The following is a 26,915-nucleotide window of genomic DNA, read 5'->3' as shown; positions in this document are numbered from 1 at the left end:
TAAGTGTAAGTGGCCTGTTAAGTGTGTTTAAGTTCGTAAGAAACTGCTGAACTGTTTTCCAAAGTTGTTATATTTTTCATTTCTGCCAACTGTTTTTTCCTTATTCAGACCTCCCCTCAAGAAAGACTTCTAACTCGATATTGCCAGTTTAAAAATCTTCAGCCATTCTAGTAGTTGCATAGTAGTAGTTCATTGTGGGTTTAATTTGCATTACCCTAATGAATAGTGATGTTGAGCATCTTTTCATGTACTTATTTTCTATATATATCTCTTTGATGAGTTGTGTGTTCAAAGTGTCTGTTATTGGGTTGTTTTCTTATTATCAAATTGTGAAAGTTGTTTACGTATTCTGGGTAGAAGTCCTTTATCAGATACACGTTTTGCAAATGTTTTCTACCATTCTCTGTCTTTTCTTTCCCTTAATACTGTCTTTCACAGTTTTTCACAGCAGAAATTTATAAATTAATGAAGCCCACTTTATACTTTTATTTCTTTTATGGTTTGCATCTTTTGTTTCTTAACTTCGAGAGCTTTTCCTAACCCTAGATCACGGGATTTTCTCTTAGATTTTCTCTAGGCATTTTATAGGTTTAGGTTTCACATTTAGGTCCGCAGTGCATTTTGAAAACTTCCGTCTGTAAGGTTTGCGTCAAGATTCCCTTTGTCTTTTTCTCTTTGTTTTTTTTTTTTGTTTGTTTGTTTTTTTTTTTTTGACACAGTCTCTCACTTTTGTCACCCAGGCTGCAGGAGTGTAGTGGTGCGATCATGGCTCACTGCAGCCTTGAACTCTTGGGCTCAGATGATCCTCCCGCCTCAGCTGTCTGGCTCCTTTTTTTTTTCCCCCATTTTTATTAACTTGAGAATTATTCTGTAAAGTTCTTCTACCCACTGTCACGCTCTAGATATTTTCATTAAATTTATTGATTAAATTAGGAGGAACTTATAGTCATGACAGAATTATCTTTGTACTTAAAAGCTGCATGTGTATCTTCATCCTTTTTTTTTTTTTTTTTTTTTTTTTTGTGGGACGGTGTCTTGCTCTGTCACCCAGGCTGGAGTGCAGTGGCTCAATCTTGGCTCACTGCAATCTCCGCCTCCTGTGTTCAAGCGATTTTCCTGCCTCAACCTCCCGAGTAGCTGGGATTACAGGCATGCGCCACCACGCCTGGCTATTTTTTGTATTTTTAGTAGAGATGGGGTTTCACCATGTTGACCAGGCTAGTCTTGAACTTCTGACTTCAGGTGATCCGCTTGCCTCGGCCTCCCGAAGTGCTGAGATTACAGGCATGAGGCATGAGGCATGAGCCACTGTGCCTGGCCTATCTGTTCTTATATTCTTTTTTTTTTTTTTCAAAGGAGACAGGGTCTTGCTGTTGCCCAGGCTGGAATGCAGTGGCATGATCATAGCTCATTGCAGTCTGGAACTGCTGGCCTTAAGCTATCTTCCCATCTTAGCCTCTTGAGTAGCTAGGACTACAGGTGAGCGACACCACTCCCAGCTGTTTTTTATTTTATTTTTTGTAGAGATAGTCTTGCCATGTTGCCTGGCCTCAAGGAATCCTGTCTCCTTGACCTCCCAAAGTTGGAATTACAGGCGTCAGCCACTGTGCCTGGCCATAGTCTTATATTATTTTATATCGCCTTAGAGATTTTTATTGGTATTTAATACAGATTGTAAGTTTTCTTCTAGCATTTTTATTTTTATGATTGGGAGTTTTTCCTAGTATATTTTTGTGAGATTATTACTAGTATATAAAAAAGACTTTGGTTTTTCTACATATAATTGATAATTGGATATATAATTTTATAACAGTGAGAAGCTATACAATTGTAATCAGAAACAGAATGAATTATAGTAAAATACTTTGTGGTACTTCAAGCATTGTTTTTGTCTTTGAAATCTGAGATTAGCAGAGATAAACATTTTTGGTTCTTAGATGCTGTGGCAAAGTGTTAAGAAAAATGGCAAAATCGATAAATACAATCTCTGCCTCCAAGTAGCTTAAACAATATAGCAGGATACTTATAATATATACTGCAGTAAGTTAAATACCATAAGTAGAAAGTTGTGGTGTGGGAGTGAGGGCAGGCAGATACTAAGGCAGTTAAGAAAGGGACAAGGTGCCGGGTGTGGCTGCTCACACCTGTAATCTGAGCCCTTTGGGAGGCTGAGGTGGGCGGATCACCTGAGGTCAGGAGTTCAAGACCAGCCTGGCCAACATGGTGAAACCCTGTCTCTACTAAAAAATACAAAAATTAGCTGGGCGTGGTGGTGTGTGCCTGTAATCTCAGCTACTTGGGAGGCTGAGGCAGGAGAATCGCTGGAACCTGGGAGGTGGAGGCTGCAGTGAGCTGAGATGACACCACTGCACTCCAGTCGGGGCGACAGAGCGAGACTGTGTCTCAGAAAAGAAAGGGAGAAGAGATGTAGGAGAGGAGATATTTGAGAGAAACTTTGAAAGGGCGGTATGGTAGGATTTCAACAAAGAGATAAAGGAGTTGTGGGGAGAGAGAACATTATATGAACTAATATTCATGGCAACTAGATAGGAAAAGCGAGCTCTACAATGTCACAGAAGTTACGGGAGGAAATAATTTCAAGGCGTTTGATTCTGTTTATAGCTCTGACGTTATATATTAAGCATTTTTTTCTTTTAGCCCTTCACTCCTTGATTTTAATATATCAGTGTATTTTGTTTTATGTTTTTTGAGACTGAGTCTCACTGTTGCCTAGGCTGGTAGGCACTGGTGCAATCACGGCTTCAATTTCTGGGCTCAGTTGATCCTCCCACCTCAGTCTCCTGAGTAACTGGGACTACAGGTGCATGACCATGCCTGGCTAATTTTTTGTATTTTTTATAGAGATGAGGTTTTATCATGTTTGCCAGGCTGGTCTCAAACTCCTGGGTTCAAGCAATCTGCCTGCCCCGGCCTCTCAGAGTGCTAGGATTATAGGTGTGAGCCACCACACCTGGTGCATCAGTGTATTTTGTAAGACAATTTTCTACTTTAACATTTTTCTAGAGTCAGTGCATGTCTTGTATATACTTAAACAAAACAACTTTTTCATTATCTATAATAAGACTTTGTGAAGGCTGAATTATCTCTTAATGCATAACAAACTGCCCTAAAATTTTGTGGTTTGAAACAATAACCATTTTATTATATCAGATGATTTTGTGAATCACAAATTCTGGCATGATTGGCTGGGTGATTTCCTCTGCTTCATGCAGTGTTGACTGGAGTTGCTCATTGGTGTTGAGTTGGTGGCTGGTCTGGTATGGAAGGTCCAAGATGACTTTACTCACTTGCCTGTTGCTGTGTTATGGATGGCTAGATACTGAACTGAGTGAACCCTTCTCTTTCTCCAAGTTGTTTCAGGACCATTCCACATGGTCTGTTAATTAGGAAGTTGGATTTCTTACGTGGCAGCTCAGGACTTCAGGAGTCTTGACACCCAGAGACATAGGTGGAAACAGCAAGTCTTCTTATGACTTAGCCTTGGAAGTCTGAACCAATTTCTCACTGCACATATATTAGGGCACATAATTTTATGTGTGTTTTGGAAAATTTCACTTGGAGCACATTCCAATTGAATTAAGATTGATAAAGCATCTGTAGGTGTGTATCTAATGATGTTAGCTAAATATACAACTTTAAAAAAATGTAGAACTTTAATTGGTTGTGTGAAAAAGTGTTAACTAAGAGTATATAACAAATACAACAAGAGTCTGGTTCCCATAGTTATATATGCCCATACGTATTATTATCATTAAGAACTATGTATATGGTTTACCGTTTGCATTACAGAGTATAATTTAAATTGTAATAAATAATGTAATTGTATAATGTGGACTTAGAGGTCTAAGAATGCCCCAGGTTGTATATATGTGAAAGAATCATGTTTGATATAGTAGCTATAGACACACGATTCAGTGACTTAAAGTGATTTAATTCTGTAACCAGATACCACCTACAATGTCTTAGTACTTCATGTCTTGGTTTTATAATATGTTGAGAACAGAATAAATGCTTTTATTTCTGTTCTGGAGACCAATCTTTTCTGATAGTTTAGTGAGGAAAACCTGAGCTAAAATTTTTCACAGGCCACTTTATCATGTTATGCCTGGCATGGTTTTTATGTATATATGTATTTTTTTAAAAAAAACTTTTTTAGAGACAAGGTCTCACTCTGTTGCTCAGGTTGGAGTGCAGTGGTGTGATCATGGCTCACTGCAGCCTGAGACTCCTGGGCTCAAGTGATCCATCTGACTGAGCCTTCTGAGTAGCCAGTACTATAGGTGCGCACCACTATGCCTGGCTAATTATTGTATTTTCCATAGAGAAAGGGTCTCGCCATATTGCCCAGGCTGGCCTCGAACTCCTGGCCTCAAGCCATCCTCCCACCTTGTCCTCCAAAGTGCTGGGATTGCAGGTGTGAGCCACTGTTCCCAGCTGTATGTGTCTTTTTTTATTTTCCTCTTACTCTTTGTGTGTTCTTGTGACTATTGTTATTGTAGTATTTTTGTCACTCTTTGTTACTGGGTGCTTTTGTAATAAAATTCTATTTATATTTAATAATAATAGCTATATTTGTCCAGTGCTTAAAATTAGGTATTGTGCATAGTGTTGGAAATAATGCATATGTTGCCTTGTTATAAAAATTGTAAAAGACAGACTGGGCGTGGTGGCTCACGCCTATAATCCTAGCACTTTGGGAGGCCAAGGTGGGTGGATCACCTGAGGTTGGGAGTTCAAGACCAGACTGACCAACATGGAGAAACCCCGGGTCCACTAAAAATACAAAATTAGCCGGGCGTGGTGCTGCATGCCCGTAATCCCAGCTACTCGGGAGGCAGAGGCAGGAGAATCGCTTGAACCTGTGAGGCAGAGGTTGCGGTGAGCTGAGATCGTGCCATTGCACTCCAGCCTGGGCAACAAGAGCGAAACTCCGTTAAAAAAAAAATTGTAGAAGACAAGTGTTATTATCTATACAGATAAGACTACTGAGGCACAACACGGTTAAGTAACTTGCTTTGTGTCACTTGATCAGTTATTGGCAGAGCTAGAATTTGAGTTTAATATGTATAAATTACAAAGCCTGAATTATTTCCATTATATCACAATACATTTAGGGTTTTTTTCTTTTTCTTTTTCTTTTTTTTTGAGACAGAGTCTCACTCTGTCACCCAGGCTGGAGTGCAGTGGTGTGATCCTGGCTCACTGCAACATCAGCCTCCCAGGTTCTCATCCCTCAGCCTCCCGAGTAGCTGGAATTACAGGCGTGGGTGACCATGCCTGGTTACATTTTGTATTTTTAGTAGAGATGGGGTTTCACCATTTTGGTCAAATGACCTCAAGTGATCTGCCTGCCTTGGCATCCCAAAGTGCTGGGATTACAGCGGTGAGCCACCGTGCCCAGCCTGCTGCTTTTTTTCTTATGTGGATTTAACAAACACTTATTTATGGCTTGCTTTGTGCTTGGGTGGTGGTGGAAGAAAGGCAGATACAAAGAGAACTTTCTGTTTCTTGCCTTGAGATAATTTTTAATTTAATTGGAGAGATAAATAGCTGCAATGTAAAAGACACTGCTTATTGTTGGTAATTTTGTTTTTTTTTTCTGTGTATTGCTTTTTTATTTGTCGTCTATGATTGCCTTCAAATGCTTATCAATAGTAATTTCTTTCTTTCTACTTAAATCTTTTGCCCCCTGGAAACTTCATTCACATTAAGCATCACTTATATGCAAAGCACCATTCTAGGTTCTACAGAAGGTAGCGAAGAAGAGCAAGATATGATAATTGCAAAGGAGCTTAGGAACCAGGAGGGCAGATTGAGCAGTTATACAAAAAATCAGAATTCAAATTATACAAGAGGGAGGAGGAGGATATGATCATTTGTGGTTGTGGGCATCAAGGAGTGCTTTGTGGAAGAAGCTAAATTTTACCGTAGATCTTACAGGATGTGTAGGATTTGGGCAGGTGGAATTGGGATGGGCAATCGCATTTTAGCTAAGGGATATATTAGTAAAAATATTGGAGTAAGACATTTGAGTAATGATGAATCAAGTAATCTGGAATCTTGTTATATATGTGGGCGAAATCGTTGAAGAAAAGGCTAAAAGAAGGTGAGTCTTAACTGAAGATTCTTGAATGACATATTATGGGAGTTTTCTGTTTTTAGATAGGCAGAGGTAAGCTGGGTTGGTTTGTTCATTCGTTTTAAGCAGAAGAGAGTGTCATGGTAAACTATACATTTAAGGAATTTTTTTTGGTCACTGTGCTTACTTGGTGGAAAGGAAAGAAACTATAGGTATGGAAACCCTTTGTTTCAAAAGCTAGTGAGAATACACTAGGTGGTGACTATGGAAAGGGAAAAAAAGATGGAAATATTTTAACAGAAGTATAAACTGAACTAGTCAAGTGATTTAGTGTTAGGGGAAAATTGAAGAAGGAAATACTATTAGTGTTACTGAAAATTTTTTGTATTTGAATGTTGGATGAGGATGTGCCATTAACATGGAGAATTGGAAGGAGAACTTGAACTTTTTTATATTAGAAAGATGATATTTTGGTGTTAAATATTATGGAGATGAAGATGTGGAGTTTGGCAGAGGGGTTGGGTTGGGAGATTAATTTGGAGATTAGTTTGCCACAGGGTTATAGTTTACATCATGTGAGTGCATTTTTAGAGGCAGTATAGAGAAGAGAGAATGCCTAGGAGAGATCCTTGGTAAATGTGCAGGTTTGGATGGTGGGATTATGAGAATGAGGGAGTAGTCAGGTAGGATAGTACAGTTTCAGTGAAACTTAGGGAGAAATTTTGAGAAGGAATCAATACTGTTATGTTGCAATGAGGTCCATGGAAAAAAGGGCTGAGAAGCCACTGATTTTTTTAGCTTTGATTAGCTGTGTTAGTGAGGGGCTGTGATAAATCACTTCTTTCCAATTTACTGTTTGTGGAGTCCTTTCTCTTCTTTTTACTGTATCCTTCATCTCCTTCAATTTTTATTTTTGTCTATGTAATTGTAATCATTTTGTAATGTAACTGCTTTTCCTTCTGCTTCAAGTTCTGTACATTTCTCTTCTTCTGCCCCTGCTTGTTCTCTCATCCATTTCTAGCCATACATTATTCCTGGAAGGATGTAGGAGAGGGAAGGTGGGGAATGTCATTGTTCTTGCTCAGTTCAGTTGATTTCATGGACTGTGTTATTATGGTGTGAATTATGGCTCATATGGCTCATACTCAGGGCAGGCAAAACTGTGATAGTGTGAAGCCTGTTTGATGTTTGTGCAGCAACAATATATTGTGACTGAAAGCTGTAGTATGAAATTCTAACATTTCTTTCTTTCTTTTTTTTTTTTTTTGAGACAGAGTTTCACTTTGTTACCCAGGCTGGAGTACAGTGGTGCAATCTCGGCTCATCGCAACCTCCGCCTCCTGGTTCAATCAGTTCTTGTGTCTCAGCCTTCCGAGTAGCTGGGATTACAGGCATGCGCCACCTCGCCTGGCTAATTTTGTATTTTTAGTAGAGATGGGGTTTCACTATGTTGGCCAGGCTGGGCTCAAACTCCTGACCTCAAGTGGTCCACGCGCCTTGGCCTCCCAAAGTGCTGGGATTACAGGTGTGAGCCACTGCGCCCGGCCAACATTTCTTAAGAACTTCCAGTGTGGAAGCAACATTTCTTAAGAACAATTTATGACACTGTAATTTCTTAAAAAAATTAATGAACCTATATAAAGAATTTCCTATACATCAAAATCTGTGGTTGAGTAAAAGTATGGCTTCTTTTTCTTAAAAACGGTTAAACCTAATAAATAATGTATGTGTGTATGCATGTTCAGAATACATATATAATTTATTTTTTAATTCTAATTTTAATTGAGATAGGGTCTCACTCTTTGCCCAGACTGGAGTGCAGTGGCATGATCACAGCTCACTGCAGCCGTGACCTGCTGGATTTAAGTGATCCTCCCACCTCAGCCTCCCAAGTAGCTGGGACTGCAGGCATGTACCACCATGCCCAGTTAATTTAAAAAAATTTTTTTTGGCTGGGCGCGGTGGCTCACACCTGTAATCCTAGCACTTTGGGAGGCCGAGGTGGGAGGATCACGAGGTTAGGAGTTCAAGACCAGCCTGGCCAGCATGGTGAAACCCAGTGTCTACTAAAAATACAAAAATTAGCTGGACATGGTGGTGCGTGCCTGTAATCCCAGCTACTCGGGAGGCCGAGGCAAGAGAACCGCTTTAACCTGGGAGGCGGAGGTTGCAGGGAGCCAAGATCACGCAACTGCACTCCAGCCTGGGACACAAGAGTGAAACTGTCTCAAAAAAAAAAATTTTTTTTTTTTTTTTTTTTTTAATAGGGACAGGGTCTCTCTGTGTTGCCCAGGCTGGTCTTGAATTTCTGGGCTCAAGCTATCCTCTCACCTTGGCCTCCCAAAGTGCTAGGATTACAGGCATGAATGAGCCTTTGTGCCAGCTTATAATTATTTCTAATTTTCTCCTTTTTTTCTCCTCTTGATTAACTATAACATAATATTGAGATAATGTATATCAAGTGAGGTAGAACAGCACTTGAACAGTTTTAATGGAGGGAGACCTTTGGAAAAATTTTTTTAATGTGTTTATGTGAGTAAATATTATGTTATATATTCAGTGTTTTACTTTGAAATTTTTTTTTTTTTGTATCTTCTTCTCATATACTGAGTGATTCTAAATCTTTTTAAAAAAGTATGTATCTGAACATAATTATTAATTCTTTCGGGAAGGAGAGTTAGGCTACCAACTCGATTGTACAAATGATACATAATATACGAATCCCTTTCTTTTTCTTTTTTCTTTTCTTTTTTTTTTTTTTGAGAGTCTCACTCTGTTGTCCAGGCAGGTGTACACTGGCGCGCTCTTGGTTCACTGCAACCTCTGCCTCCTGGGTTCAAGTGATTTTCCTGCCTCAGCCTCCTGAGTAGCTGGGATTACAGACATGCATCACCATGCCCAGCTAATTTTTGTATTTTTAGTAGAGATGGGGTTTCACCATGTTGGCCAGGCTGGTCTTGAACTCCCGTCTTCAGGTGATCCACCTGCCTTGGCCTCACAAAGTGCTGGGATTACAGACATGGGCCATTGCGCCCAGCCATGAATCCCTTTCTATTGTAGAAGTTTCAAATAATTTAGGAAGTAAATGAAATAAAAACCAGAAGTTCCTTGTCTTTCTTCCCTAGGGGTAAGCCCCCTATTTTATTTCTTTTTCTTTTTTTTTTTTTTTTTTTTTTGAGAGGAGTTTCGCTCTTGTGACCCAAGCCGGAGTGCAGTGGTGCAATCTCGGTTTACTGCAACCTCTGCCTCCCGGGTCCAATCGGTTCTCCTGCCTCAACCTCCCGAGTAGCTGGGATTATGGGCACACACCACCATACCTGGCTAATTTTTTGTATTTTTAGTACAAACAGGGTTTCACCATGTTGGCCAGGCTGGTCTTGAACTCCTCACCTCCGGTGATCCACCCACCTTGGCCTCCCAAAGTGCTGGGGTTACAGGCATGAGCCACTGCGCCCAGCCATGAATCCCTTTCTGTTGTAGAAGTTTCAAATAATTTAGGAAGTAAATGAAATAAAAACCAGAAGTTCTTTTTCTTTCTTCCCTAGGGATAAGCCCCCCACATTTTTTTTTTTTTTTTTTGAGACGGAATTTTGCTCTTGTGGCCCAAGCTGGAGTGCAGTGTTGCGATCTCTGCCCACTGCAACCTCTGCCTCCTGGGTCCAATCAGTTCTCCTGCCTCAGCCTCCCAAGTAGCTGGGATTACAGGGATGCATCACCATGCCCAGCTTATTCTGTATTTTTAGTAGAGACAGGGTTTATAGGCATGCATCACCATGCATGGCTAATTTTTTGTATTTTTAGTATGAACGGGGTTTCACCATGTTTGCTAGGCTGGTCTCGAACTCCTGACCTCAGGTGATCCGCCTGCCTCGGCCTCCCAAAGTGCTGGGATTACAGGCATGAGCTATGATGCCCGGCCAGGGGTAAGCCCTTTTAAGTGTTCTGTGCATTTACATATGTACATATGTAAATACACACACACAGAAGAGATTATATCGTTTACTATTTTATTTTATTTTATTTTTTGAGATGGAGTTTTGCCCTTGTTGCCCAGGCTGGAGTGCAATGGCGTGATCTTGGGTTACTGCACCCTCCGCCTCCTGGGTTCAAGCAGTTCTCCTGCCTCAGCCTCCCAAGTAGCTGGGATTACAGGCATGCGCCACCATGCCCAGCTTATTTTGTATTTTTAGTAGAGACCAGGTTTCTCCATGTTGGTCACGTTGGTCTCGAACTCCCGACCTCAAGTGATCCGCCTGCCTCCCAAAGTGCTGGGATTACAAGCATGAGCCACTGCGCCTGGCCAAGATTATCTAGTTTATTTTTAAAAACCTAAATATACTATATATATGCCTTTTTCTGTAACCTGCTTTTTTTTAGTTAACAGTGTGTCTTGTAGTGCCTCTGTTATATATTGTTAAATTTATACACACATACATATACATGTGTATCTGTCTGTATTTCTAATTAACCAAGTTTTGCCTTTATAAGTTTTTTAGTAAGCATTTCATTTCAGAGTAGTTGTAGATTTACAGAAAAGTTGCAAAGGTAGTACAGAATTCCCATACACCATTATTAACACCTCACATTTTTTTAGCACGTTTATCATAGTTAAGAAACAGTAGTGATGCATTATTATTAACTAAAGTCCATACTTTATTCAGAATTTCCTTAGTATTTTGTCTTGTGTCCTTTTTCTGTTCAAGGATCCCATCCAGGATGCTGTATTACATTTAATCATCATGTCTCCTTAGACTCCTTTTGGCTGAGACAGTATCTCAGACTTCCATCGCTTTTAATGACCTTGATTGATTGAGGTGTACCAGTTAGGTATTTTGTGGAATGTCTCCCAACTGGGATTTGTCTGATGTTGTTCTCATGATTAGACTGGAGTTTAGGGTTTTGGGGAGGAAGACAATAACTGTAAATTTTAAAAACAAAATTTAATTAAAAAATATTGAAAAATTTATAGTAAGAAGTGTCCCTAGCTTTCCCCATTCATTTCGTGTTCCTCAGCTCGTTTAGTATCCCATTTGCTTTTTTTCTTTTTGAGACGGAGCATTATTCTGTGGCCCAGGCTGGAGTGCAGTGGCGCGATCTAGGCTCACCGCAACTTCCGCCTCTCGGGTTCAAGCGATTCTTTTGCCTCAGCTTCCCTAGTAGCTGGGACTACGGGCGCGTGCCACCACACCCAGCTAATTTTTTTTTTTTTTTTTTTTTTTTTTTTGAGACAGAGTCTCGCTCTCGTTGCTCAGGCTGGAGTGCAGTGGTGCGATCTCGGCTCACTGCAACCTCCGCATTCCTGGGTTCAAGTGATTCTCCCGCCTTGACCTCCCAAAATGCTGGGATTACAGGTGTGAGTCACTGTGCCCGGCCTAATTTTTGTATTTGTAATAGAGATGGGGTTTCACCATGTTGGCCAGGATGGTCTCAATCTCTTGACCTCGTGATCCACCTGCCTTGGCCTCCCAAAGTGCTGGGATTACAGGTGTGAGCCACCATGCCTGGCCATCATCTGCCCTTTTTTTTTTTTTTTTTTTTTTGAGATGGAGTTTCGCTCTTGTTGCCCAGGCAGTGCAGTGGCGCTCTCTCGGCTCACTGCAACCTCCGCCTCCTGGGTTCAAGTGATTCTCCTGCCTCAGCCTCCAGAGTAGCTGGGATTACACACATGTGCCACCACGCCCAGCTAGTTTTATATTTTTAGTAGAGACGGGGTTTCTCCGTGTTGGTGAGGCTGGTCTCGAACTCCCGACCTCAGGTGATCTGTCTGTCTCGGCCTCCTGAAGTGCTGGGATTACAGGCGTGAGCCACCACGCCCGGCCTCCCGTCTGCTTTTAATTCAAATTTCTGAATAAAATGCTCATACTACTTTTTTTTAGTTAGTTTTAGACATATAGTGCATTCTTGTTATATTAGATAAGAATTGTCACTTTTATTATTTACTTATTTTTATTTTTAGTATTTTTTTCAAGACATACTCGCTTGTCACCCAGGTTAGAGTGCAGTGGCTCGGTTAGTAGCAGGGACTACAGGCCTGTCCCACCATACTCAGCTAATTAAAAAACAATTTTTTTTTTTTTCTGTAGAGACAAGGCCTCACTTTCTTCCCCAGGCTGGTCTTGCCCTCCTGGCATCAAGTAAACCTCCTGCCTCAGCCTCCCAGAGTGTTTGGATTACAAGTGTAAGCCACTGAGCCTGGCCAGAATGACCACTTTTATAACCTAGCTTCTTTCCTTTTTAATAATTCCACATACCTTAGTTAAAACAATAGTCAGTGCTTATAATGACTCTGCAAATGCTGTTTAATGCAGATCAGGGAGAGATCCTTTTTATATGGCTTTCTTCATTTTTGTGTGGTTAAAAATTGCCTCTTTTTTTCATTTACTTATGTATCCATTGCTTCATTTTCTCTCTGTTCTCTGTGTTCTGTGATAAGAGAAAATTTGCCAGTACTCCTTTGTTTCTGGAGGTCTTGTTTTTAAGAGCTCCATTCTTGTACTTCAGCCTGAACTAGTTATCCACTGAGCCATCTGCACAGTGTTTATTTTAATACATTCTCATCTGCTCTTTTATGCTGGGTCCTCCGATCTCACATTGTCTTCCTTTGTTTACTACTTCTTAATTTACTTGAGCACACCCTCAAATAACTTCCTGTGACAGCATGCATGTGTGGTAATTTTTTAAAAATTTTTGCTTGTCTGAATATGCCTTCCTGCATACTTGATTGATAGTTTGGCAGATTATAAAATTGTAGGTTAAAAATTATTTTCATTCGCAATTTTGAAGGCATTGCTGTATTGCTTTTTAGCATCTGTGTACTGTTACTGTTGAAGAGTTCATTTCCATAGTTACCCGATCTTTTATGTGACCTGTTTATTTTTTATTTTCCTCTAGAGGGTTTTAGGATCTTTTATTTATCCCAGTGTACTGAAATTTCATAATTGTGTGTGTAGTGTGTGTGTGAGGAGGGGACCACGGTGGTGGATTCCATTCTTTGTACTCATCCCTTATGAAATCTTCATTCGGGAGACTGATCTTTTTTGGGAAAATTTATTGTATTATTTATTTGATATTTTTCTTCCCTTTAAAATTCTGAATTCCCCCCCTCCCCGAGATTTCAGTTAATTTGATATAGGATCTCCTGAATAGATCCTTTTAGGTCACCTTATTTTGCTGTTTTCTGCTTTGTTTGCCTTTTGTTCAGCTGTTTGGGAGATTATCTCACCTTTATATTGTAACGTTTTAATTAAGTTTTTCAGTTTTGCTATTGTATTTTTAATTTTCCATATGTCCTTTCTAAATGTAATTCTGTTTAAGCGTTTTAGGAAAGAACAGCCAGCATGTTTTTAGATACATCCTTTGCCTTACCTGGGGTGCCTGAGTCTTGAAGTCTATTTAGTTTCTTCAAAAATGGAAGTTCAGTGTTTTCCTTAAGGGATGAGAGTGAAATAATCTCAACTATTTGGTGTGGGTGAAGTGGGAAGTTTGACTTTTCTTTTTATAAACTTTTAATCAGTTTTCCTTAAGATAGCTGTATGTGTATATATACATATGTGCAAATACATATATGCATAGATGTATATGTACATATGTGTATATACATGTATTCATACACATGTATATATGATAGTCTTGGGATACTTTTATAGATTTTGACTCTTTAAACATTAATGGCTTCATAATTTTTCATTGTATGAGTATACGCAACTTTAATCAATTCTCCATAATTAAAATTTAAGTTATTACAGATGTGATGGCTCACATCTGTAATTCCAGCACTTTGGGAGGCGGAGGTGGACAGAGTTCGAGACCAGTCAGGGCAACACGGTGAAACCCCATCTCTACAAAAAATATAAAAAACTAGCCTGGCATGGTGGCATGTGCCTGTGGTTCCAGCTACTTGGGAAACTGAGGTGGGAGGATCACTTGAGTTGGGCAAGTCAAGACTGCACTGAGCCATGTTCGTGCCACTGTACTGCAGCCTGGGCAACAGAGTGAGACCCTGTTTCAAAAAAAAAAAAATTTTTTTTAAAGTTATTTACAGTTACTCACTATTGTAAATAATGGGGGATGAGGACCCTTGTATAGCTAGCTGTACAGTTGGCCCTCTTCATCTGTGGATTCTGCATCTGTGTATTCAACCAACCATCCATCAAAAGTATTTGGAAAAAAGCAGTGAAAAATAACAATACAACTATAAAAATGATATAAAGTAAACAATACAGTCTGACAACTATTTACATAGTATTTACATTATATTAGGTATTATAAGTAATCTAGAGATGAATTAAAGTATGGGAGAATGTGCATAGGTTATATATGCAAATACTGCGTAATTTTATATAAGCTACTTGAGCATCCACAAATTTTGGTACATGGATTTAGGTATTTATGGGGGTGTCCTGGAACTAATCCCCCATGAATGATGGACAACTGTATTTGTGCAGGTTTGCCTCCTTTTTATTAAATTCTAGCAGTGGAATTATGGAATCAAAGGATTGATCTGTTTTAAAGTTTGTTCTACATATTGTTAAATTGTCCTCCATAAGACTGTCTTTACACTCATTGTGTAGAAGTGTCTATTTCACTTTACCTTTGCCAGCATTCGTTATTCTTTTTTTTTTTTTTTAAATAGTCAATTTGATAAGTGAAAAATGGTTTCCTACTGTTCTAATTTGTATCTCTTTGAATACTGGTGAGGTTGAACTTTTTTCCATTTTTTTTTAACATTAACATTCTTTGAAACTTGCTGTTTCATATCCTTTGTTTCTTTTTTTATTTTGCTATTTTTAAAATTTAATTTTTAAAGTTTTTTTGATATTGTAAGAGCTTTTTTTTTTTTTTTTTTCTAAAACAAAGCTCTACAGATGGTGAAGATGTGGAGAAAGGGAACCCTTGTACACTATTAGTAGGAATGTAAGTTAGTACAGCTCCTATGAAAAACAATATAGCGATTCCTCAGAAAATTAAAAATAGAACTACCGTGTGATCCAGCAATCCTACTGCTGAGTATATACCCAAAAGAAAGGAAATTACTATGCTCCCATGTTCATTACAGCATTATTCACAATAGCCAAGATACGGAGTGAAGCTAAGTTTCCATCAAGAGATATATGGATAAAGAAAATGTTGATATATATACACTGTGGATGTATTATTCAGCCTTAAGAAAGAAGGAAATCCACCAAGCAGGAACCCACATCCAAGAACAGAGCACTTTGCTCCTCCCTCAGAATGAATGGAGACCAGAAATCAGATGTTTATGCCCAAGAAAAGCAGGAATTCATTCAGCACTTCTCCCGGATTGTCAGGGTGCTGACTGAGAATGAGATGGGGCACCCAGAGACAGGAGTGCTATTGCCCGACTCGAGGAGATCCTGGAGTACAGTGCCATTGGAGGCAAGTATCACCAGGGTTTAATGGTGCTGGTATCATTCCAGGAGCTGGTGGAGCCGGGGAAACAGGATGCTGATAGTCTTGAGTGGGCCCTGACTGTGAGCTGGTATGTGGAACTACTGCAAACTTTCTTCCTGGTGTCAGATGACAGCATGGATTCATCCTCATTCACCTGCCAGGGGCAGATCGGCTGGTATCAGAAGCCAGGCATAGATTTGGATGCCATCAGTGATGCTGTGCTTCTGTAAGCATGTATCTACCGCTTGCTGTATCTACCACAATTTCAGTTAGGAGAAATAAGTTCAATAGAGATACATGCTCTATTGCCTGGAGCAGTCCTATTACCTGAACCTGATCAAGCTCTTCTTGCAGAGTTTCTGTCAGACTGAGATTGGGCAGACTCTGGACCTCATCACAGCCCTCCCAGAGCAGGGTGGATCTTGGCAGATTCACTGAAAAGAGGTACAAATCTATTGTCAACTACGGTCGATTCCTGTAGCTGCAGCCATGTATATGGTGGGCATTGGTGGCAAGAAGGAACACACCAATGCCAGGAAGACCTGCTGGAGATGGGAGAGTTCTTTCAGATTCGAGATGATTACTTTGACCTCTTTGGGGACCCCAGTGTGACTGGCAGAGTTGGCACTGACATCCAGGACAACAAATGCAGCTGGCTGGTGGTTCAGTGTCTGCAACAGGCCACTCCAGAACAGTTATCAGATCCTGCAGGAGAATTACGGGAGAAGGAGGCCAAGAAGGTGGACCCGGTGAAGGCACTGTATGAGGAGCTGGATCTGCCAGCTGTGTTCTTGCAGTCTGAGGAAGACAGAGCCACCTTATGGGTCTCATGTGGCAGTACGCGGTGCCCCTGCCCCCCAGCTATCTTCCAGGGGCTAGCACACAAAATCTATGAGCGGAAGAAGTGGCCTGTAGACTGCAAGGGCGGGGAGAGGAGGCTCTCAATAAATTAATGTGTGACCTTAAAAAAAAAAAACAAAAAAAAAAAACAAAAGAAATCTTGTCATTTCATTTGCAACAACATGGGTGAATCTGGAGGATATTGTACTAAATGAAATAAGCCAGACACAGAAAGACAAATGCCTTATGATCTCATTTATATGTGAGATATAAATGATTCGGACTCACAGAAAAAGTGTAAAATGGTGGTTACCAGATGCTGGGGGATTGGGGAGATGTTCAAAGGATACACAATTTCAGTTAGGAGAAATAAGTTCAAGAGATCTATTGTATATCATGGTGACTACAGGTAATACGTTGTAGATGTGAAAATTGCTAAGTAGATTTTAAGTGTTCTCACCACATACAAAAAGATAAGTATGTGAAGTAACACATATATTTGTTAAATAGCTTGATTTAACCATTTTACAATGTATTCATACATCAAAACATCATGTACACTGTAAATATATACAATTTGTATTTGTAAGTTTAAAAAAAAAGAGCTCTACTTAAGAAGGAAATTAGCCCATTATCTTTTGGGGAAAATTGTTTGTCCTATACTTACACCTGGAAAAATTGGGGATCCTTAATGTTAGGGAGGAGTAGTTTCATTCAGTCATAGAACTTACTGTACAAAATGACTAGTCCAGTTAGATAAGGGGACACAATTTGAGAAACTATTTGTGGAAGACTTTAAGGACTAAGAATTTCCTTCTCTGGTGTAGTATGGCAAAGGGAAAAGAAGGAAGGATTAACAAAGATGAACCAAGAGCACCTTACGCAAGAGAAAGTCATTGATTTACTGTAGAAAATAATGCAGTAATTTCTCACTTTATCACAGAACCTATTTCATGCATGAAACAAGCATTTATTGAAATAAAGCCTTCTCTACTCTCATGGAGTTTATGTGGGTGGGGAGGATGATGGTAAGACAGATGTCTTAACCTGAATACAGTGTGAAATTTCCTGAAATACAGATAGATAACATGATTACTAAACAGTATAGTACTAATGGACCTTGTTTAGTTTCTTAGCACAGAAAAAATAAGAATGGTCCTTTAGGTGATTGCCAAAAGTTAGAGCTGTCACCTCTCTTTCCTGTAGTGATAAATGACATCTGAGAATTAAAAGATAGAATAAAATGAAATGAGACTCAACAACAAATTTTTAGTTTTGAGTAATTTTTAAAAATTTTTTCTATTTTTGAGGTCATCAATGTGAGAATGATGAGGGTTAAAATTTTTGTCATAATGAAGATATATTTTAGGAAGCAAGGAAGTATGTAGTACCTTTTAAAAAGTCATGAGAATAGTTAAAAAATGGCAATCTTCTGTTATCTGGCAGGTAATTCTGAAGATTCCAGATAAATGGATTGTTGACATATTTATTCTAGTTTTTCTTTTAGAGATAGGGTTTTGCTCTGTCACCCAGGCAGAAGTGCCATGACACTGTCATAGCTCACTGCAGCCCCCTGAGTAGCTAGAACTACAGGTATGTACCACCATGCCTGAGTAATTTTTTTTTTTAAGGTTTTTGTAGAGACAGTATCTTGCCATGTTTCTCAGGCTCATTTTTTGATATTTATTTTAGAGATAGGGTCTTACTCTATCACCCAGTCTGGAATGTAATGGCATGGCTATAGCTCACTGCAGCCTTGAATTCCTGCGGTCAAGTCATCCTCCCATTGGGTTTATTTTTATGTTTTTAGAGATGGGGTCTTACTCTGTCGGCCAAGCTAGAATTGCAGTGCAGGGTTCATAGCTCGCTTCATCCTTGAACTCGTGGACTCAGGGGATCCACCTGGGTAGTTTGGACTGTAGGCATGTGCCATCATGCCCAACTAATTAAAAAACAAAAAAAACAACTTTTTTTTTTTTTTTTTTTTTTTAAGAGATGCAGATGTCATTATGTTGCCCAGGCTGTTCTCAAACTCCTGGCCTCAAGTAATTCTCATACATCAGTCTCCTGAGTAGCTGGGATTACATGTGTGTGAGCCTGGCTCTTGTAACTGTATTTTGTACCTATTAATCAACCTGTCTTCATCCTTCCCCTTCCTGCCCTTCCTAGCCTCTGGTAACCACTAATCAACTCTTTACCTTCATTAGATCCACTTTTTAAGTTCTCACATATGAGCGAGAACATGCAGAATTTCTGTACCTGCTTTATTTCATTTAACATAGTGACCTCCAATTCCATCCACATTGCTGCAAATGATGAGATTTCCTTCTCTTTTTAGGCTGAATAATATTCCATTGTGTATATGTACCATATTTTTTTATCCATTCATTCGTTGATGAAACCTTAGGTTGATTCTCTATCTTGGCTATTGTAAATGGTACAGTAAACATGGAAGTGCAGATATCTCTTTGATATACTGATTTCCTTTATTTTGGGTATATTCTCAGCAGTAGGATTGCTGGATCATATGGTAGTTCTATTTTTAATTTTTTGAGGAACCTTCATACTGTTTTCTATATTGGTTGTACTAGTTTGCATTTCCACGAATAGTGTACAGGTGTGTTCTCCTTTTTCTGCATCCTTGCCAGCATCTTTTTTTTTTGTCTTTTTGATAAAAGCCATTCTAACTTGGGTCAGACGATATCTCATGGTTTTAATTTGCATTTTCCTGATGATTAGTGATGTTGATTCTTTTTTCATGTACCTGTTGGCCATTTGTATGTTTTTTGAAAAATGCCTTATTTAGATCATTTGCTGCCCCCCACCCCCCTTTTTTTGAGATAGGGTCTCTCTCTGTCACCCAGGCTGGAGTGCAGTGATGTGATCATGGCTCACTGCAGCTCCGACTTGCCAGGCTCAAGTGATCCCCCTCCCTCAGCCTCTCAGGTAACTGGGACTACAGGTGCACGCCACCATGCCTGGCTAATTTTTTCTTTTCTTTCTTTCTTTCTTTTTTTTTTTTGAGATGGGATTTCACCATGTCACTCAGGCTGGAGTGCAGTGGTGCCATCTCGGCTCACTGTAACCTATACCTCTGGGGCTCGGGTGGTCCTCCCACCTCAGCCTACCGAGTGGCTGGGACTACAGGCATGTACCACCTGGCCTGGCTAATTTTTGTATTTTTTTTGTAGAGATGGGAGTCTCGCTACGTTGCCGGGCTGGTCTTGAACTCCTGGGCTCAAGCGTTCCACTCGTCTTGGCCTCCCAACAATTTGTGTCTTTTAATTGGATAGTTTAGTGTATTTTTATTCATTATTTTTATCAATAGATAAGGACTTGTTTTCTGGTTGTTTTCCTCTCTTCTTCCTGTTTTCCTTTTGTGTTTAAATGATTTTTCTCTAGTAGTATGTTTTAATTCATTGCCTTTTTTTTAAAGGGTATCTATGATAAGTTTTTGCTTTGTGGTTACTGTGGGGCTTGCAAAAACATCTTCTAGAAATAACAAGGCTTTTTTGTTTGTTTGTTTTTGTTTTTTTGAGATGGAGTTTCGCTCTTGTTGCCCATACTGGAGTACAGTGGTGTGATCTCGGCTCGCCGCAACCTCCGCTTCCTGAGTTCAAGTGATTCTCCTGCCTCAGCCTCCTGAGTAGCTGGGATTACAGGCATGCGCCACCACGCCTGGCTAATTTTGTATTTTTAGTAGATATGGGGTTTCTCCATGTTGGTTAGGCTGGTCTGGAGCTCCTGACCTCAGGTGATCCGCCCATCTCAGCCTCCCAAAGTGCTAGGATTACAGGCGTGAGCCACCATGCCCGACCACAAGTTATTTTAAACAGATGTCAACTGAACATCTGTTTAGTTCTAAACAGATGTTTAGAAACATTTCTTTCTTTTGATCAGTAAGAAACCAAGGAAAAACTTAAACCAAAAAAAAACCTCTTTACATCAGTTTCCATCACATTTTGACTTTTTCTTCTCTTAATGTCGATCTTTTCATATTTCCAATCTCTTAACAGGTTGCCGTGCCATGGTTATTTCTGATAGATTTATCTTTTTTTTTTTTTTTTGAGATGGAGTCTCACCTACTCTGTTGCCTGGGCTGGAGTGCAGTGGTGTGATCTCTGCTCACTGCAACCTCCGTCTCCTGGGTTCAAGCGATTCTCCTGCCTCACTCAGCCTCCCAAGTAGCTGGGATTACAGGCATGCGTCACCGTGCCCTGCTAGTTTTTGTATTTTTAGTAAAGATGGGGTTTCGCCATGTTGGCCAGGGTGGTCTGGAACTCCTGACCTTAAGCAGTCCGCCCACTTCCACCTTCCCAAGTGCTGGGGTTACAGGCGTAAGCTACTGTGCCCAGCCAATTTACCTATTATACTTCATGCCAGAAATATGAGTGGATTATACACCACAGTTACAGTGTTAGAGTATTTTGAATTTATGTACTTTTACCCATGAGTTTTGTACCTTCAAATTTTTTTCTATGTTAGTACCCCTTTGTTTCAGATTGAAGAGCTTCTGAATATGTTGTCCTACTTCCTCCATGTATAGTTGCTGAGAAGTTTATTGTCAGGCTAATTGGAGCTCTTTATATGATATTTGCTTCTTTTCACTTACTGCTTTTTAAAATCCTATCTTTGTCCTTTTTCTCTGAGAATTTGATATGCCTTGGGGTAGTCTTATTTTGGTTGAATATGTTTGGTGATCTCTGACCTTCCTGTGTCTGGACACGTATCTTTCTCCGGGGTTGGAAGGTTTTCTGGGATTATGTTCTATTTTTTTTCCAGAAAAATTTAACAGATTTCTTTATAATTATTATAAAGTTGAACTGCTGAAACTTGTTCACTGAAACATTTTGACTTGCATTAATGCTTTACATCCCTGCATTTGTATTAAAAATTCACACACAAATGAAAATGTAAAAACTGCCAATACGTGATTTCTGTCACCTGTTTTTCCATTCACAATCATATACTTAGGCACCTTTTGACCCCATGGGGGAAAAAAAAATCTAACGTTCAGAACTACCAATAACAGGAAGAAGATAATTTTTTTTTTTTTTGGAAGAATGGAATGTTTCCCATCATACTGGATTCTCAAGCATATTCTCCACTAATATGGTTTGGCTCTGTGTCCCCACCCAAATCTCATCTTGAATTGTAATCCACACCTGTTGAGGGAGGGACCTGGTGGGAGGTGATTGGATCATGGGGGCAGTTTTCCCCCATGCTGTTCTTGAGGTAGTGAGTGAATTCTCATGAAATCTGATGGTTTAAAAGTGTCTGGCAGTTCCCCCCTCACTCTCTCTCTCCTCCCACCTTGTGAAGAAAGTGCTTGCTTCTCCTCCTTCCCCCATGATAGTAGGTTTCCTGAGGCCTTTCAAGCCATGCAGAACTGTGAGTCAATTAAACCTTTTTTCTATCTCAGGTAGTTCTTTATAGCAGTGTGAAAAAGGATAATACATCCACGTATTAGCGGTGTGCTAGCTGGATGTCTTTTGGCATAATTGTTTTTTTTTTTTTTGAGACGGAATTTTGCTCTTGTTGCCCAAGCCGGAGTGCAATGGTGTGAGCGCAGCTCAATGCAACCTCCAACTCCCATGTTCAAGCGATTCTCCTGCCTCAGCCTCCTGAGTAGCAGGGATTACAGGCACGTGCCACCATGCCTGGCTAATTTTTTGTATTTTTAGTAGAAACAGGGTTTCACCATGTTTGCCAGGCTGGTCTCGAACTCCTGACCTCAGATGATCTGCCTGCCTTGGCCTCCCAAAGTGTTGGGATTACAGGCGTGAGCCACCACGCCCAGCCCTTTTGGCATAATTGTTACACGTTTTGCATGGATAGCATACAGGTTGGTGTCTTCAAAAATGGCCAACCAGTTAAGCCTCACTTGCCTCCTGCAAAGCACCAATAACTGCAATCTGGAAGCATAGATGTGTTTTAAAGCCCTGAGCAATTTGTTGCACCAGACGCTGGAAGGGAAGTTTGCGAGTCAGTGATTCAGTGGACTTCTGATAACCTGTAATTTCATGGAATACCAGGCCTGTGATGATGTGTCTCTACCCTTCCAGTAGAGGGCACACTCTTGTGAGCGGCCTCCTGGCTGCTTTACCACACGATTTGTGGGCAGTCAGTTTTGTAGGAACTATGGTATAGAGACCTCCTTACTTACCCACCTTCTCGTTAGGCTGGAGCTCAGTGAACTGGAGGTGGTGCTGGCCTTAGAGAGTGACAGTGGCGTGGCGGTGGCTGCAAACACAATTGAAAAGGATTATTTTTTAAAACAAGCTTACTGCCTCTTCTTTCTCCACTTCTGGAAACTGCTCTTAACGTTTATTTTGAGGTTATTCACTATATCTTGTAGTCATGCTTTGCTCCTTTTCATTCTTTTTTCTTTTTTCTCTTTTGTGTATTTTCAAATAATTCATCTTTGAGTTCACTGATTCTTCTGCTTCATCCTTTCTACTGTTGAGAGCCTATAAGTGCATTTTTCATTGCAGCAAATGTATTTCTCAGTTCCAGGATTCTTTTTGATTTTTTTCATTATTTCAGTGTCTTTGTGAAATTTCTCTGATAAATTCCTAAATTGCTTTTCTGTGTTATCTCGGAGTTGTCTGAGTTTCCTTAAAACTGCTATTTTGAAGTTTTGATCTGAGAGCTCGCATGTCACAGTTTTGTTAGGATTGGTCACTGGCTCCTTGATTTGTCTGTCTGTGGAGGTGATGGCTGCCTGTTTGCTTTTGTGTCTTGTGGTCTTATGTCTGTGGCTTTACATTGAAGGATTAGTTATGTATTCTGGTCTTCAATATCTGGCGTCTCGCTGGTTTTGGTCCTTACAGAGTGTATTTGCTTAGTGGTTTTGTGCGGTTGCCTGTCGAATCCCCTTAATTCCATATTGCTGCCTCCTTTTGAGCACTAGATGGCGCAGTAAGCCCAAGTTTGCCTCATTTGGGGCAAATGTTCAGAGGACTGCCTATCCCCAATGGCGGGGTGGGGGCGCCGCGGGCGGTGGGGCGGGGTGGCGGGGGTTGGTCCTAAAGAGGATATTCCGGCTGTGTGCCAGGGCTGGCTACAGGTTCACGCCCAGAAGACCCGTGGAGCTTGCCTCCAATGGTGTGGCGCTGCTCAACAGCCACCCTGATTTGGCATCATTTTTGGCTGAGATAAACAGCAGAGTTTCCTGGGCTGTCTCTAGCTGCCTTCAGGGCTTTTTCTCCCTACAGGCACTTGCAGTGCTTCTTGTGGATTAAGGCAGGAATGGTTTTCCTGCAGAAGAACCCAAGATGGTGAAGAAGCTGGCTGTCTGCCTCATTCTTACTTTTTCTAATGTAAAACTTTTAGTCTTGGGGGATTTTTCGATGGGGTGCCTCGCATATTTGGGGAGGGGAATCACAGAAGTCGGTTTCTCTTACCATCTGTTTGGAGTTTTAAATTTCCCTGTGACCCTGGAGATTATCTGTACCTCAGGTTTGAGTTCTGGGGTATTGCTAACGGTAGTCTTGATCCTGGATATTTGTTTTTGGTTTTCTGTGGGGAAGAGTGAACCAGATGGCTTCTGCTCTGCCATTTGATGATGCCACTGTCCTTATTTGTTTATTTTTTAACATATTGAAAATATTCTGCTGGCTTATGGCTGCTGAGAAGTCAGTAGACTCTTGCTGTAGTCTGTTTTTTCCTTCCGCTTCTTTTATAGTCTTCTCTTTGTCTTTAGCTGTTTTGCAGCTTCCATTGTGGTGTTTTTATGTGTGGAATTCTTTTTATTTATTCCATATAAGAGTTATTAGCTTTCTTGAATCTGATTTTCTGCCCTAATTTTGAGGTCTGTATGGCTGCAGTTGGAAGGAGGTGGTGAACAAGAATTTCTCCAAGGTTTCTGGGGGACCCATAGCTGCAAGGTCAGAACAGAAGTGAAGGCAGTGTCCACTACTGACTCACCTTGGGAGCCCTCATGACTTTAATAATAGTGGAGACTAGTGAATTTTATTGAAACCAGATGAGATTATTTTGTTACTAAGAACTGGTGTTCCAAAGTGGTAGTTACAGTAAGAATCAACTGGCATTTGTTGACTGTAAGATTCTTAGTGCAGTATTATTATTCATCTTTATTTCCTGAATCTGTACATGCTTAATAGAAGTATATTGGGTGAATGAGATACATATTACACTGAAGCATATGTGGCTTATACTGCTAAATCATAAGTTCACCATATTTCTGAAGATCCCATTTGTATTTTGTTTAAAATTATTTTAGGCTGGGCGCAGTGGCTCACCACTGTAATCCCAGCACTTTGGGAGGCTGAGGATAGGTGGAGTGTTTGAGCACAGGAGTTTGAGACTAGCCTGGGCAACATAGTGAGACCCTGTCTGTACAGAAAATTAAAAAATGAGCTGAGTGTGATGGTGTACACCTGTGGTCCCAGCTACTTGAGGGGCTTAGGTAGGAGGATTGATTGAGCCTGGGAAGTCAAGGCTGCAGTGAGCTGTGGTCATGCCACTGCACTCCATCCCATGTGACAGAGCAAAACCCTGTCTCAAAAAAACAATTATTTTAGTAAGTTTCTTTTTATATCTTAACCTTTATGTGTGGGCTAAACACATACTTTATATGTGTTTAAAAAGTATGTGTTTAGCCCATGTTCATTTTTCCACATATATGATTTCTTTTTTGTTCTGGGTTGATAGTAACTTAGTCATATATTCCTTCTTTCTTCTGTTCTTAGATTCCTTTGGCTGTTTGGATTTAAACTGTATCATAGGTCTATTTGCATCTGTTTTTCCCACTCCCCTTTGTATTTACTTATTTATGCCTTAAAAAGTTGACCTCATGTTTTAGAGCAGCTTTAGGTTCATAGCAAAATTGAGCAGAAGCTACAGACTTCTCATATACCCTCTCCCCCGACACATGCATAGCCTTCCCCATTATTAACATCCCCTATCAGAGTGGTACATTTGTTCCAACTGATGAACCTACATTAACACATCGTTACCACCCAAAGTCTATCGTTTACATTAGGAGTCACTCTTGGTGTTATAAGTTTTCATGGGTTTGGACAAACGTATAATGACATGTATCCACCATGCACCACAGAGTATTTTAATTGTCTTAAAAATCCTTTGTGCTCTGCATATTCATCCCTCCTCCCTACTATACCCTGGCAACCACTGATCTTTTTATTTAAAGTCTCCATAGTTTTGCCTTTTCCACAGTGTCATATGGTTAGAAGCATACGTTATGTAGCCTTTTCACACTGCTTCTTTTACTTAGTATGCATTTACATTTCCTCCATGTCTTTGCATGGCTTGATAGCTCACTTCTTTTTAGAGCTGAAGAATATTCCATTGTCTGAATGTGCTACCTAAAGGACATCATGGTTGTTCCCAAGTTTTGCCAATTATGAGTAAACCTGCTGTAAATGTTGTGGTACAGATTTTTGTGTAGACATGAGTTTTCAGCTCCTTTAGATAAATACCATAGACTGTGATTGCTGGAACATATGATAAGAGTATATTTAGTTTTGTAATAAACTGCTAAACAGCCTTCCAGAGTGGCTGTACCATTTTACATTCCCACCAGCAGCAGATGAGAGTTCCTGTTGCTCTGTATTTTTGTCAGCATTTGGTGTTGTCAGTGTTCTGGATTTTGGTCATTCTAATAGGTGTGTAGTGGTATCTCATTTTTGTTTTTATTTCTGTTTCCTTGATGACATCAGGTGTGGAGCATCTTGTCCTGTGCTTATTTGCTATCTGTGTATCTTCTTTGGTGAGGTGTCTCTTAAGGTCTTTAGTTTTTTGTTTTTTTTTGGGGTGGGGGGGACAGGGTCTCACTCGTTCATCCAGGCTTGAGTGCAGTGGCACGATCTCTGCTCCCTGCAACCTCTGTCTCCCAGACTCAAGTGATCCACCTCAACCTCTCACCTAAAACTCCCAACTCAACCTCCCGAGTAGCTGGGACTACAGGCACGCACCACCGTGCCCAGCTAATTTTTGTACTTTTAGTAGAGACAGGGTTTCATCATGTTGCCCAGGCTGGTCTTGAACTCCTGGGCTCTAGCAGTCCGCCTGCCTCAGCCTTCCAAAGTGCTGGTATTACAGGCTTGAACTACTGTGCCCAGCCTGGTCCATTTTTAATTGTTTGTTTTCTTATTATTGAGTTTTAAGAGTTACCTTTTTTTGGATAATAACCCTTTATCGGATACATCTTTACCAAGTATTTTCTTATAGTCTGTGGCTTCTTTTTAGTCTCTTGACTGTGTCTTTTGCAGAACAGAAAATTTTAATTTTAATGAAATCCAGCTTTATCAGTTCTTTTTTTTAATCTATTCTGCCTTTGGTGCTGAAACTAAAAAGTCATTGCCAAAATCCCTGGTCATCTAGATTTTCTTCTGTGTTATTTTCTAGCACATACCACTTCTCCTAGTTTAGACTTTTTTTTTTTGGTATGTGGATATCCAGTTGTTCCAGTACCGTTTGTTGGAAAGACTTTTATCTCCATCAAGATAAGTTGATTGTATTTAAGTGGCTCTGTTTCTGGACTCCCTATTTTGTTCCATTGATCTGTTTGTGTATTCTT

At 40.1% G+C, this 26,915-nt stretch overlaps 1 protein-coding gene and 1 pseudogene across 5 annotated transcripts in view; both read left to right on the top strand.

Moving 5' to 3' along the window:
* Positions 1 to 26,915, top strand: part of RSBN1L (round spermatid basic protein 1 like) — a 97,177-nt gene that overhangs the window by 19,090 nt on the left and 51,172 nt on the right. The window lies entirely within an intron of this gene.
* LOC103891181 (farnesyl pyrophosphate synthase-like) lies at positions 13,739 to 16,537 on the top strand (annotated as a pseudogene).

This window comes from Pongo abelii, chromosome 6, assembly GCF_028885655.2.
Source record: "Pongo abelii isolate AG06213 chromosome 6, NHGRI_mPonAbe1-v2.0_pri, whole genome shotgun sequence".
Taxonomy (NCBI): Eukaryota; Metazoa; Chordata; class Mammalia; order Primates; family Hominidae; genus Pongo; species Pongo abelii.
This window is presented reverse-complemented; position numbering and strand designations above follow the sequence as displayed.